This window comes from Pelophylax lessonae (genome assembly GCF_965119305.1).
Source record: "Pelophylax lessonae genome assembly, chromosome: 2".
Classification (NCBI taxonomy): domain Eukaryota; kingdom Metazoa; phylum Chordata; class Amphibia; order Anura; family Ranidae; genus Pelophylax; species Pelophylax lessonae.
Genome location: NC_138769.1, coordinates 218,700,320 through 218,714,838, shown reverse-complemented (window position 1 = coordinate 218,714,838; position 14,519 = coordinate 218,700,320). Strand labels below are relative to the sequence as shown.

The window sequence follows — 14,519 nt, the reverse complement described above, 5'->3', positions numbered from 1 at the left end:
GTTGGATATGTTTGTTCAACAGATTCTCTACAAGGCTACTGAGTGTAATAATTCTGCAGCTGTAAATCCATCCACTAACAAAAACGCATGAACGTTACACACAGGGGCAACATCATCCAATGTGGTTTGTATCTTCATAAATATCCAGGAGAAAGTCTCTTGATGGACTTTGTACAACACTCAATTCTAAATAACTCTGGAATATAACTTACCTTAGAATCCCTTTCTTAGGATTTTTTTGCAACATTCAGCCAGGAGCTAATAATAATTATCATCCTACAATTGGAGGAGGCATTTGTACACTATCATTGATTTAGCTGACACATATTGTACCATCCCCCATTGGGGCATATTCATTTTATATATATATGTGCTAATATATCCTATTTTTATTTTTCTCCCCTTTTTTCTTTTGGGAGAGGAGGTTGTTTACACAACTTCCCTGCCATGGTTGTGTGAATTTTTATAATAATTGGCAATTATGTTTTTATGAGATAGATAGTGGGTTTTGTAAATAAAAAGTGATCCCCTTTGAAAAAGTCAGGAAGTGACGAAACATCAGGGGCTTAGCTACACAACGTACCGGAAAGGATTGGTCGGGTGAGCAGAGGTGTCTCCTCGGTTCCAGCGGTACACTACGCCGCGGCAGCAGGATCTGAGTGAGCACTTTTATCCCCGCTTATGACATTTTTTTATGTGTTTTTACAAGGATTGTTCCATGTGAGTGTAAACATTGGAAGCTGATATTTCATTAAAAGGTCTTTTAGACGTTATTGCACTAGTGGTATCTTCTCTTTCTTTTTCTTCAATGAGCGTAAGGAAGGCTATCTAGGCATCAGTGATCTACCAGCCAGTGTACTCTTAATCTAAGGTGGAACATCCAAGTGTCTTTTGTCCATTCCATGAAAGTGGAGGGCATTAAGTGGGGGTGAGGGACTTGGCAAAGGGGTGTGGAACACAGAGGTGGTGGACCTTTTTTTGGTGTTTCTTTTATCTTGAAGTCACTGGAATCTCACCGGACTATCTATACTTATCACTATGGATTTTCAGTTTAGTTCCTGAACTTTTTTGGACTATTTTTATTTTTCATATTTATATACAAATATATTTTTGGTGGCAGTGTTTTTGAATTTTATTGTTCACGTATTTGATTATTTTATTAGTCACTTATACACATGTCACTGTTTTGGATGATATATGTACGCAGCTAACAGTTTATATTATTTTGCACTGTGTTATTTTTCAGATAGTGGGTTTTGGTTTTGTCTAGATAGTTGAGTTTGATAAAGTTGATTTCTACATTTCTATACATGTGTCAGATCACTGGGTCCTGTTATACCTATCTATGGATATAGCATATAAAGTGTATAATTGAGGTTGAGCTCTGTCAGGCTTTAATATTTTCTGATTCTCATTCATATATATATATATATATATATATATATATATATATATATATATATACATATATATATATACTGAGAGCTCCCTCTTAATAGAACTCAACTGAGTTCATTTCCTTCCCTCCCCTCCTCTTTTTTTTCCTCTTCCCACCCTCTTCCCTCTTCTGTCTTGAGGACACATTTTTTTTTTTTTTGAGGACACATTTTAAAGTTCTTCGGTCGGCCACATAAGCAGACCATGCATTTGCCATGATTCTCACCCTGGATGGACTTTAAACAAATCTTCCTCCACTCATCCCTATTACATGGGGGTTGGGGGATTAGTTGTTTACAGAAGGAAAAAAACATTGTTTGTGCTTTCAGTTCAGATCGCAGGAAGTGACAAGAACACTGTATTTCTGGCAATTTCAACAACTATTTCCTGTACGTGTTTAAAATGTTATTTTCTTTGAAAAATTAAAACAATTTTAGACACCACATCTAAGGACTGGTAAGCTGCAGTATATTACATTTTTTTCTTGGGTTTAGATATACTTTAAAAACAAGGTACCAATGGCAGTCTCCATTATTTGATCCTGTTTTGGTATATACTGTATTTGTGTAAACATATATGACTGTATAACTACAAAAAGGAACCCTTACCTGTGCCTACAATTCGTATATTCAGTGCAGGACCCCAGGCAAATGGCTAATACACATCTGAAATACATGAATATTTATAATTTTAGCTGCTAAAGGGTTTGTAATTCTATACAACATAAAGGTAATCCAGAAAGCTGTTTCAGGTAGTTGTAAGTGATCTTTTGTGTTTGCGCAGTGGGATAGAGTTGTGTAAATTAAAAGACTGGTTGAAAAAAATGTCAAATCCTTTGGCATATAAAACCACAAAATGTGAAGCTCACCGATTTATTTACCTGTTTGCCTGGAGTTCCTCTTTAACAGCATGAGCTTTCCCATTGCTCCTACAACAGTTTCTTCTGGGACATTATCATGTTATAGATGTGTTTATTCTTTTTGCAGATTTGTAAGGAACATCCACATCAAACTACAGAAAAATAAATTGCCCACGTGGAATTTTTCATTTTGTTAAATATAACTATCTAATGTATCTATCTATCTATCTATCTATCTATCTATCTATCTATCTATCTATCTATCTATCTATCTATCTATCTATCTATCTATCTATCTATCTATCTATCTATCTATCTATCTATCTATCTATCTATCTATCTATCTATCTATCTATCTATCTATCTATCTATCTATCTGTCTATCTGTCTATCTGTCTATCTGTCTGTCTGTCTGTCTGTCTGTCTGTCTGTCTGTCTGTCTGTCTGTCTCTCTGTCCTATTGCATTGTGGTCCTGAAACGTTTCACAAAATTATTGAACATTGTTTAACTTGAGATGATTGTTATTAAGGACTTTTATAACATAATATAATTTGTGATAACAGTGTAAATGATCCTAAAAGAATTAATTACACAGATAATACAAATACAAAAACCAATTACAAAAAACAATTCTAAGGGAGAGTACATACAGTTGTATAGCCAAACATAAACAGCAGTAATAAGAACCAGTGAAGATCCCTTCTATATTATCACCCTTAATTTTATATATATATATATATATATATAGTTTTTTTTAACAATTGCTAATTAGAAAAATCTTTTCCAGCTTTTTGAAAAATAGCTAATGGTGGTAGTGCTTTTAAAAACTTGATCATCTTAATAATGTTTTTGAATTAATGCTGTTACGTGCATATAAACAATTGTACATTTGTAATTGTTACTATCCTAATGGTTACTGTTCTGTTTCCTAAAATGTATACTAATTGGTATTACAATGATATATAATGTATTTTCAAACACATTTTTTACTATATTTAAAAGTTCAAGTAGACAACTTCAGAATCATAATTTAATGTGTTCCTATTTGATGTCTATTTCCATTCTATGACTATATTATTTTTCTGTAGGGTTCACTATGACTGTCTGCTGTCTCATTGGACCATCCATATGGCAGGTATATGGACTATAAATCAGTGCCCTAATATCTATATTTGTAACAGTCCCCATGCCTTACCCAAACAATCTTTGCCATTGCATATTGTATTATGGATTTTTGTGTACACAACACAATGCTTGTATCATGTCTTTGTTGTATCAACAATCGTTAAGAAGGCATTGCATAAATAAGTCAGTACTTACAAGAAAGTGGGGTACCAGGGTCTCGTGAGTGAAGATTTAGGAACTGCTTTGCAGACAGAGAGATAATCCTCCGGCCGGTTAGTGAATGTGGAATTCTTTGCAGTCCCTTATATACACTCGCGAGCCATTCAAACAATAGAACAGCTATTATGACTAAGACACTTCATTCATTCTCTAGAACCAGTTGCCAGTTAATTTCCAGATTAAATGCTGATTCCCAGTGTCATCATCTCTGTCATTGCCATAAAATGAAAAGCTAAGATGATAAAGAGAAAACTAAATATTTTGAACTATATATTCACAAATATACATAATTTTATAGCTCTGTTATTCCCATGGTAGGGCTATGAATTTCAATCTTCACTAATGAAATGATAGCCGGAGTCTGATTTTCTTTGATTACTCTGCTTTTTTTAAAATGACCCCCAATGTGGTACACCGCTAAACACGTGTTGTGCCATGTAGATACAAGTCAGTGAATGTAAAAATGGCCAATAGTAGCTGATAAATGAATAACAATGAACTGACAAACTAAATTTAAAGCTATATGCAAGGATGAATTGTAAAATTGTATGCTTGGAGGGACTGAAGAAAATGCTGATTTTCTAAATAAATTATAATACCCTCAATAGAGGGTGACTTGTTTGAGTTATTCTGTTTATGTATATAATGTAGCTAGAATTAAAGTGTATTTAAAGGCAATACTTTTTTTAGTTTTAAATGGAGCAAGGAAGGGTTAGATCCACTGTCCCAGCTAGCAAGATTCACCCTTCTTTTTGTCTTGCAGACCACTGTCCCCAAAATAGAAAGTAAAGAGAAAACCAACAGTTCACAATTGTTGTCACCAAAGTGGGAGGAGAAGATACATTATCAAATGGATGCAAATATTCCAATGACAACTGTTTGATTCACCTCACTTTGGGAAGATTTCCTTTCATTTTGAGTTGTATCTCCGGAACAAGGAGTACTCCAACCAAAGATTCCAGGGGCCAGTGCTGGCTGACTGTGTTCAGAATCCACTGGCTAGTGGTTTAGAGAAGTACTCTCTGATATTGGTGTCAAGGTCTTACCTTGCCTCCCCCCCCCCCCGTTGGCAGCCATCTTGGACATGTGCAGACTGCTGCCTCTTATAGACTCTAATTGCATCATCGCAAAGACTTGGGGATGTGGGGCATGAGTTTGGGACTTTATAGGGTACCGTTATAAAACCAATAAGTATGGTGGATTAAATATATTAAAATATACTTTATTAAATACACATAATTCCCCACAAAAGAGGGGGGAAGGAGAGCAATACAAAGACAGAAATATAAATCATATAAACATATATATCACATCAAGACATATACACTTGTTTAAAAGTATCAAAACACAATCACATCCTCGTTAATAGACGCATATTGCAATGTGAGACCCTTTGGATTGAAAGGCTCAATGCCCTCAATCCTCTGGGCCTCAATGAGATGCATACCTTTAAAGCATTTTTTTAATTCTTCTATTTTAATATTTTTTTGCCTGCTTTCCATTTTTGTTCCCTTCCCTTTCCCCCTTTTTCTTTGGATCCCTTGTTCTCTTTTCTTCCCCTCCTTCTCTCTATCTCCCAACCCTTTCCAATTTTCCCTCCCCCCCCTCTTTCCTTTCCTTCTCCCTCCTTTTCTCTCTCTTTTCTTCCAACTCCCCTTCTCCATCCCTTTCCCTTCCCTTCTCTTCTCTCTGCATAGGAAATAGTTTGGAATGATAGTTAAATCTATGTCGAGACCATTGGTCCAGTTTAGAGTATTCTCTGTATGGGTGGTCTTTTGACAAAATTTTTGTTTCCTTATTAAAATTCCATTGTGGTCGGCTACACAATAAAGTGAATACAATGTGATGTAACCATATATGTGGATATGTTAACTGTCTTTTATGTCTACCTACATATGGCTACCTCTGTAAACACTGAGATAGAGGCCGATATATGGTTCACATGGAATCCCCCTTTTTGACCGGCTGATCGGGTAGGTTGCCGTGCTCTGAGTGACCTATTGTGTCCCCATAGGCGGGCATGCGATGTACAGAGGACCGTGCGTCCTATTGTGATGACACGCTCCCTTGTTTACAAGGGATATGCTCCTCCTCCGCCAGCGCCATTCCATCTGAGCCTTAGTGCTGTTCAGGCGTGGTGGGGTTGCTTAGCAACCCGAGTGGAGACACTGCCCCTTGATTTTGACAGCTGTGCGTCGCGCCTACCGGCGCGCATGCGCAGTTGTACATCGGACTCCGTGACGTCATCGTCAGGCGCGACCCCTGCTGATGACGCGGGAGTTGACGACCTATATAGGCACATGCTGGACGCTATTGATGTGCAGATGGTGGAAGCGAGACACGGCAGTCACTTGAGGTAAAGGTTCAATCTCTCTCTCTACTATGTGCCATAGATATATGGGTCATAGCCTTTACATTTCAGTGGACTCTCCCTATGCTCCTGAGCCTATTGTGATAATGACCAAGGCATTTGGTGTTGTCAAGGGTGATTTTAGGTCCTATATACTTGCCGCGGAGGCTATATATATACTTGCAAGTAGGAATCTCTTCATTGACACACTATTTCCTTACTCATTTATAGGGATTGGTGAGTTGTTGGATCCTCAACTCACATCTATATACGTTCTTCGTGTTTGTTGTATACCTGTGCCTTGCTTGTCCACCCCACCATCTGACCATCACGCAGTTTCTGGCCACTAATACTGGTAGGTTGGTACATTTTTTCTATCCTCTTGTTATCAGTATCCCTGCATATGTTTGTACATAAATGATATATCTCCCTTGCATATATATATGTAATTTTTGATGGACATACATCATTATGGAGGCATGTTTGTCCTTTACACTTTATACCCCCTTTATATTTATTATTTTTTCTAATTACCATTCAGGCCAGACACGTTGTTCCAGTTATAATTTGCCTTTTGGTCATCCATGTCCACCGGGGGGACTTAGTTGGCCTCCAGCATGGCCTATTCTTGATCTGATACCACCAGCCGCCCAGGTGGGAGTGTCCACGTCTACCTTGGCCTCTGTGTCAGTGTAGGTTACAATTTGTTATGTACATGCAATGCATTTTGGACTATGTTACTAAGTATGTGATGTGTGTATGCCGTGATATGGAGGGGACCTTCCCAATTGTTCCATACCCGATGTACACATACATCGGATATAGTTTTTTTATGGAATCTAAATACACGCAATATTGATATATGTATGGTAATTAATTATGTATTTTTTCAACTACTTCGCAGTTTTCCTCTTTTACAAGCTCTATACCCCTGCGCCCCTGAAGAAGCGGTACACACCGCGAAACATGTCGGGTAGTGGGTAGTGTATCAATTAGAGAAATACTTATTGGTACCGGCTCACCCTGGCCCAGCTGTAATCTCTGATGACTCCACCTACTTAACGAGGATGTGATTCTGTTTTGATACTTTTAAACAAGTGTATATGTCTTGATGTGATATATATGTTTATATGATTTATATTTCTGTCTTTGTATTGCTCTCCTTCCCCCCTCTTTTGTGGGGAATTATGTGTATTTAATGAAGTATATTTTAATTTATTTAATCTACCATACTTATTGGTTTTATAACGGTACCCTATAAAGTCCCAAACTCATGCCCCACATCCCCAAGTCTTTGCTATTCTACTAGGGATGAGGTACCTATAAGTATAAATTTACTTCCCGAACAATGAGCTAACCAATTTCGTTCTTATTGCATCATCACTTGCCTGCTGCCTGGGCCTCGCACAGTATTGATGCTGCACACCGCACTATATCTTTACCTGATGGATTGCAGTCCTTGCCCTTATGTTTGGTTTGTGCTCCAAGGTGCGTTTCTGCTAGCAGTCTTCTGTTCTCCGTGTTCCTCTGTGTATGACCTGGCTTGGCTGACGACGCTCCTGGCTCTTGACCCTGCATCAGTAGACAACCCGACATCGGCAGACAACCCGGCATCAGCAGACTACCCGCTTCTGGACTTGACCCCAGCTTGTTCCTGCGCCCACTTCCTAACTCTTGCTGTACATTTTTTGTTGTTTGCTCCAATAAACTGCTTTATTTTACCTGCATCCCCGTGTGGTCTGGTTTTTTGGCACCCTGGCAATTAGTTAGGATCTCTCAGCAGTGCTTCCACTCTTAAAAATTGTGTTTATTTACAGTATGGTTGCATCTGTGAGTTGTGTTCCTTACATTTTGGTGTTTAACACAATTGCAAAATATTGTTGGTGAGTTCAGATACTGCCTTATAAGGACATCTCTGGAAGCAAAATAACCAAATCAAGCAGGTTAAGGGTAGCTTATCAAGTAGGGACTTGTTCCAGATATCTTCGGATTTGTAAGTGTAAGTGATGACAGCATCAATGAGTTAGGGAACCAAAATGGACTCTGTCGCCACCACCAAGTGACCTATGTAGTCATGGACATTCCTGGGTCCTCCAGGGAGTAAGAACAAATCTATCATGTAGGGGTGGTCTTGGCATCTGATAACTGAGTGATCAGGCTGGACACAAAAAAATTGGATCAGGCTACCTCCTGAATTTACGCCTTTTAGGAGTGGAAAAGAGGCATCCCAACCTGTCTCCAAGTAGCTTGCTTACAGTTGACCAGTGACCTTCAAGCCCATCTAGTCCAATTGACAATTCTGATTAGCCAGCCTGAGGGTATATGCAACATTGACAGAAAGTCAATGTGTTGTGTAGGATAAGTTCATCTCAGCCCTGGGTGACTTTGAAGTGAAGTGCCAAAAAAACAGCGCTCCCTAAACCTTTTAAGGAAACCAGCCTGTGTCTATTATGCAGAATTTGGATAGGTGGAGGTCCCTGAGACCCAGAACAAGAAAAGGATTATAGAAAGCTTAAGGGAACCCACCTTATAAGCCCAACAGAATTTAAAGCTCAGTCAGCAACACTGCACCACCTATGACAACCTAAATATTTTGCAGGACTTATTTGGGCAGACAGAAAAGGCTTTCAAACATTGTATACCAGTTTGAACATACTTATCAGAGGAAAGGGAAGAAGTTGTCTGACTACATGAGACACCCTAACAGGATACTGTCCAACCTGCTACTAAAGAAGAGCATTGACCTCCACATGGTTGACAAAGTTTGGGTGCAGCAGGTCTTGAATGGTGCTCAGTCCCCAGACACCATTATGCTCCAGGTAAAGACTTAAGAAGGTGGTGGGAACCTGAGGTACCCTTAAATAATGAAATTGTGCTGGAAGAAGAAGCCATGCTGGAGGACAATATGGACATCTGGATCCAGAGGTAACTAAGTTAGAGTGACTAGTGTAGCTGATGTAAACTCTGAGATAGATCTCCTGAAGGCTCAAGTATCTCAAATAATGGAGATGATGATTTTGCTGACAACATGGGTCCTGCAAACTCCCAATTCCTTCCTTAATTGTGGGGACAAATACAGACATGTTAAGGCAACTCCTAAGTCCCATCTCAGAGAGTGCCCCACCCCTCCCTTATGCTTACCTGATTCCTTACTCGATCCAACACTGTGCCTGTCTGCAACAGCTCTCTCCCTTTTTACTTCCTGGTCTCACAGGCTATCCTGAGGCAGAACCTGCTGCTGTGTGCCAAAAAGTAAAATCCTTTCATGGAGGCTGGGGCAGGGGGGGGGTGGTTGGCTGAGCAACACCAAACTGTCTGTGTCTATAGACATAGGCAGCAGGCTCTGAAACAAGGCCACAGGTGTGCAAGTGGCTTACTATGGGGGCACACCAAGAAGAGGACGAGCCAGGAGCTCTGATTGGGGACCTGTCAAAACGAGGTACAGAGCAAGTAAGTATAATCCTAATTAATATTTAATGAAAGAGAGTTTACAACCACTTAAATCTTTCCTCAGAGAAGAGTCAGTTCTGTCAACAAGCAATCACTTTTTTCTCCATGGGGAGAGCCACGTATCTAAGATGCTAGAAACTGTCATCTTTTTGCCGAAGCCCTGGATTGTCACTGAGCTGATGTCTTTTGTGGAATTTGGTTCCTGGTACAGGAAGTTAGTGGAAGGGCATATTAAGATAGCCTGACCCCCCCAGGGAGCTTCTGAAGACAGAGGGAGATGAAGATGACTCAATGACTCCTGACCAGACCTATCAAGCCAGAAGTCTAGGGAATACATATAAGGGGGGTAGTTCAAACACTGTGAGCAAGCCACACTGTGACAAAGCCTTTCTTTAGTTAAAGAAGAGTTTGACCTATGCCCCTGTCTTAGGCTATGCTGACCCTACCTAAACCTATTGACTATATGTAGAGGCAAGTAGAGAAAGACTAGATAAGGTGTTATATCGAGGACATGATAGATAACTGAGACCTATCTCTTATGAGGGTTGGGGGGTCTCATTCCTGATGAGAAGAATTATCCCAATCACAAGCAGGTCATGAACTGGGAGATATATTGAAAATTATGTGTAATGATCGGATTTCTGCATCAAAACAAATAAGCCATTCACATAGGTACTTACCACTGCCAAACTAGGCATCCCATAACATTGGGGGTTAGCTGCTCTATAGAGCAGGAGGAGATGTCTGTCTGACTAATTAAAGGGGAGTAAGAAATCTCTCAGCCAACCCTTGAATCTGACAGAACCCTTAGATGGAAGTACACATGAGCCTAGAGAAATGCGACACACAAAAGTCTAATCTGCTTCCCTGAAAGACTGGCCTATTACTCCCAGGGCAACATTTCAGAAAAGACCATTCCTACAGAACATAGGTCCTCAGAAGTACAATAACTGCCCATCACAGGACTAGTCTCTCAACACACCTTGGTAGTAATTTTCTTAGGCTACCTTGTTTGCTAGAAAATGTGTCATAAAATAAGTTTGATTTTTAGATAACAGTACATGGGGGGAGGTGGCCATTGTTCAGGAGACCAAGCGCTTTAGAGGACTGCTGTTAGCTGAAAGCCTGGGACTTGGGCAGGAGGGAGAGAGAACCCATGCTGAGGGGAAAGCACGCGGATAACTTTTGCTGTCTAAGTTGTATAGATGGACAGTGTGTGTAGGGCTACCTCAGACATTGGGAGGTGATGGTGTACAGTGCTGGCTCCAAGGACTGTACTCTGCTGTTCAAGAGATATGCTGTTTCGGAGACCTACTATTACAGAGATCTGCTGTTCCATGAGTGCTGCTTCAAGGCTGTGCAGTTGCTAACTGTACCCAAGTTACTGTGCTATGCCTGTCTGTGAATATGTGTGTTATATGTGTGTTAAAGTGTTATTGTTAAATACAACAATTTTGTGTTTTTGAGTTACAGTGGGAACTGTGTGGTGTAACTGCAGAGGAAATTCGGTGAGTGAAGGACTTTTGTCAAGGGTGTTGCTGTGTCATCAAGAGTAGAAAGAGGCCTTCGGCCATTTGTTCCTATTTTACCTGGTTAACCTTTGGGATTGCAAATAATTCTGATTGGTAATGAGGGCTCCAATCAAAGATACATGACCCCAATGCCAGCTAACTTTGTTTAGAATCCACTGGTAAGGGGTTTAGAAATAGATTCCTTACTACTAGTTTCATAACAAATGTGCATTTTTACAGTATGGTCTAATCTTTGAGTTGTGTTCACTACATTTCTCTGTTTAATATTGTAATATATCACAATAAATTATTTTATTGTCTATTTTTAACTTTTTATTTTTCCTAATAAAACTATTGAAAACCATCAAGTTCAAGTGCTCCCCAAGTGGATCATCACCTCGGGAAGCAAAGGACCCAATCAACCAGCAGCTTCTTGGAGTGTAGCTATATTTCAAAATTAAGTTTCTACTTCAAAAGTAAAAGTGTACCTCCATCTTCTCATTATGTTTTGGGTAACAGAGAAAAGGGATCAAACCTCTGTCAAGGTTTTATTGCTGTCTGTGCCCACTACCAGTAAGATCCAACCCTCAGCACACTCATTTGTCTTTCCCCAACTCACGCAACTCAAATCCTAGTATCCATGCCAGCAGTGAGATAGCCCCTTCAGTGCACCAAGCTCTGTTTCCTATATCCTTCCTGTAAGACAAAAGTACTTCTTGTCAGCCACTGATGGCCTCCTGTCCCTATTTAGCTTGAGTCCCAGTTCACATATATGTGATGCGGGAACCAGCGCAATTCACACTGACATCTACGAACAGCTGGGGGTGTCAATGCAAAGTTATTGACACCCCTAGATCGGTTAGCAGATTGCAGTGCGAACTGCCGAATGGCGCAGGAATCAGATCGCATAAGTGTGAACACCCATGCGATCTGATTCCAGTGTGGACCAAAAAAAGAGTCCTGCATCATTTTGGTGTATATGCAATGCAAATTTATCCATACAATCTGTATTGCTGAATTTGCATGGCACAGACAACATGTGATCTGCACAGCAGTGCGATGTGAATCACATGCAATGTCTAATATCACGCCAGTGTAAACCCAGCCTTACACCTTCAGTAAGCATTCCCCATCTCCCTCTCTTCTCTTCCCCATGGCATTGCATTCAATATCTTGGATTTCCTTTGCATCAAGCAGAAAACCTGTTTCTCTATCGTTCACCGACAGACGCAGCTCAATCTTCTTTAGACTATTGGGTTATGCTCCTCCAACCAGGAATAGGCACTAGGCAGGAAAAAAGCTTTACCATGCCCATGGGAGCTGTCCCTGCAGGCATAGCCCCACACACTCTGCTACAGCAGCCAGTTTGTCTCTGCCTAGTTTAGGAATAGGACCTAGCTCCCTGCTTGGACTTCGGTCTCAGCTGTTACAGGGAATTTTTGTTATTTTATGATTTTTTATTTTCATTAGCTAGTTCCTGGAGAACTAGATCCTTAAGGTCTCCCAGCCTGGCCGCCAGCGAGCGTGAGCAGGTTATAGCCCAGAACTAGGCCTCGCCACGACAGTGCCCCGACAGATGGGGGTGATCCTGCGAGGGGACTGTCTCGCTTGGACACGATCGACCAGGAATGTCCTGAATTGCTGCATTCCCCCTGGCTGGCAGCACCCCCATCCAGGGTGGGAGGTGATCTGTTTGGAGTTGCACCCACCTGCTACCTTGGTATGGTGAGTAGTATGGACAAAACCTCTGGCAGTCTCGGGGTGGACATGGGCCCCCTCCCTAGAATGGTTGGACCCTTGGGGCTCCCTCGGTTCCCCTGGCCTCTCGGACAGACGGAGCCCAAACCCCTGAGCCTTTTTTCCCCTACCCTTAGCAGGTTCCTACCTTGTGGGGCGGAAATATTGCGGCCGCTGCGGAGCCTTTCGGTGGGGGTGGCTTGTCCTTGTGGGGGTCTCTTCCTAGGGACCTTCTGATGCCTACTGTTCGGGGGCCCCCTCTAGGGCTCATGGAGACTGCATGGCGCGCCATGGGGGCCGCCATTTTGCTGTAGATCCATGCCCTTTATATTCCTATTGTAATACATGGGCAGCCATTTTTTGTTAGTTCCCCAAAGGAATGCATGGGGTGGCCATTTTCTTGTGGTCCATATCGCTGGACAGGCATTTGGCATGGCAATTTAATTCTAGCAAAGATCCGGGCTGTTCTTTTCTTTTTTATGTGAGATAGTTTTTACTTTCATTTTCAAGCACATGCTGGCAGCCTCCTGAGGAGGTCAAGGAGCAGTTTGGTAATGTTTTCTGGGGTCTCCTGTGGGTTTCCCTCACACACTGTGCTATTAGTTTGTACTAGTGGGGTTTTTCCAGACTGCTGAGATAGCGGTGGGATCGCGATTGGCGACTTTTAAAGGGACACTGCATTATTTTCTGATCAGTGAAACACTTGGAGTCCCAGGGTATATTTCACCTACAGACCCCTTAGGTGCGGCTTTCTGGGCCGCAGTTCAGGCATGAACTCACAAAAGTTTTACAAAGCTTGGTGTCAAAGGTAGATTTGGTAATTACATGTGTTACCAGCCGCAAACGCCCTCTGCCTTCACCTCCATTGGCAGTGTCCTCAGACTCTGAGGCAGATATGGCAGCCACAGACGTATCCCACCCTGATGGGTTAGTGTCTTCGCTGTCTGACAGTGAAGAGGAACTGTCCTCGTCAGCTGCCATGCAGGAATGCGCTTTAGGGGAAGCACTTATAGTTTCTGTGCGGGAAACTTTAAAATTGGGTGATGAATCTACAGCGTACGCAGGTGTCTTTTGGCTCTTGCAAATCCCAAAAATCGGGTAAGGTGTTTCCTTGTCCTGAACTTTTTCACAATATTGTTGTTGAACAATGGTGGCGCATCAAGCACATGCTGGTGGTTCCTAAGCGCTTTAAGCATCATTATCCTTTTGTGGATGCAGTTTCAAATAGGTGGACCATGCCACCAAAGGGGGATCACCCAGTTTCCAGGCTCAATGAGTCTACTGTGGTTCCAGTGAAGAATCACTGACTTTTGCGGACCCCGTGGATAGACAGGTGGAGTCTCTGTCCTGCCATCTACACATGATAGCACGTTACATATGAAACCTATTTTTGTGAACATTCTGGTATCACAGATAGTTTCTGAATGGATATAGTTTCTTAAAAGTAACTTGGAAGCTCAACGGCTCCCCCCTGCGGTGCTTGAACTACTGGACCAGCTGGCTCTAGCCCTGGTGTTCATGTGTGATACGTCCCTGGATACAGCTCTGCTAGTGGCCAGGGTGTCTACATCGGGGATTGCAATTAGATGCATGGCTAAAAAGCAGGTCTGCTGACCAGGCTTCCAAAAAGGCCTTAACTGATCTTCCCTTTACAGGGAAGTGGTTGTTTGGGTCTTCTTTGGATGAGTTGATCAAAGGTCTTACCAGGGGAAACAGTACTCTTCTTCCTCAATCGTCTAAGGGCAAGGTACCACGTCCTCGACGGGGGCCTTCATTTACTGTTCATAAGCGACTTTTTCGTACCTCTGGGTTGCATGACAAAGGAACAAC

General features: G+C 41.5%; 1 protein-coding gene across 1 annotated transcript in view; it reads right to left on the bottom strand.

Annotated features, from left to right (window-relative positions):
- The window catches only part of LOC309547491 (uncharacterized protein), a 63,257-nt gene extending 59,541 nt beyond the window's left edge, over nucleotides 1-3,716 (bottom strand). The window contains exon 1 of the mRNA XM_082247362.1: nucleotides 3,618-3,716. The gene's annotated coding sequence lies outside the window, so the exon portion shown is untranslated. The remainder of the gene's footprint in view (nucleotides 1-3,617) is intronic.
- Between the last annotated feature and the right edge of the window lie 10,803 nt (nucleotides 3,717-14,519).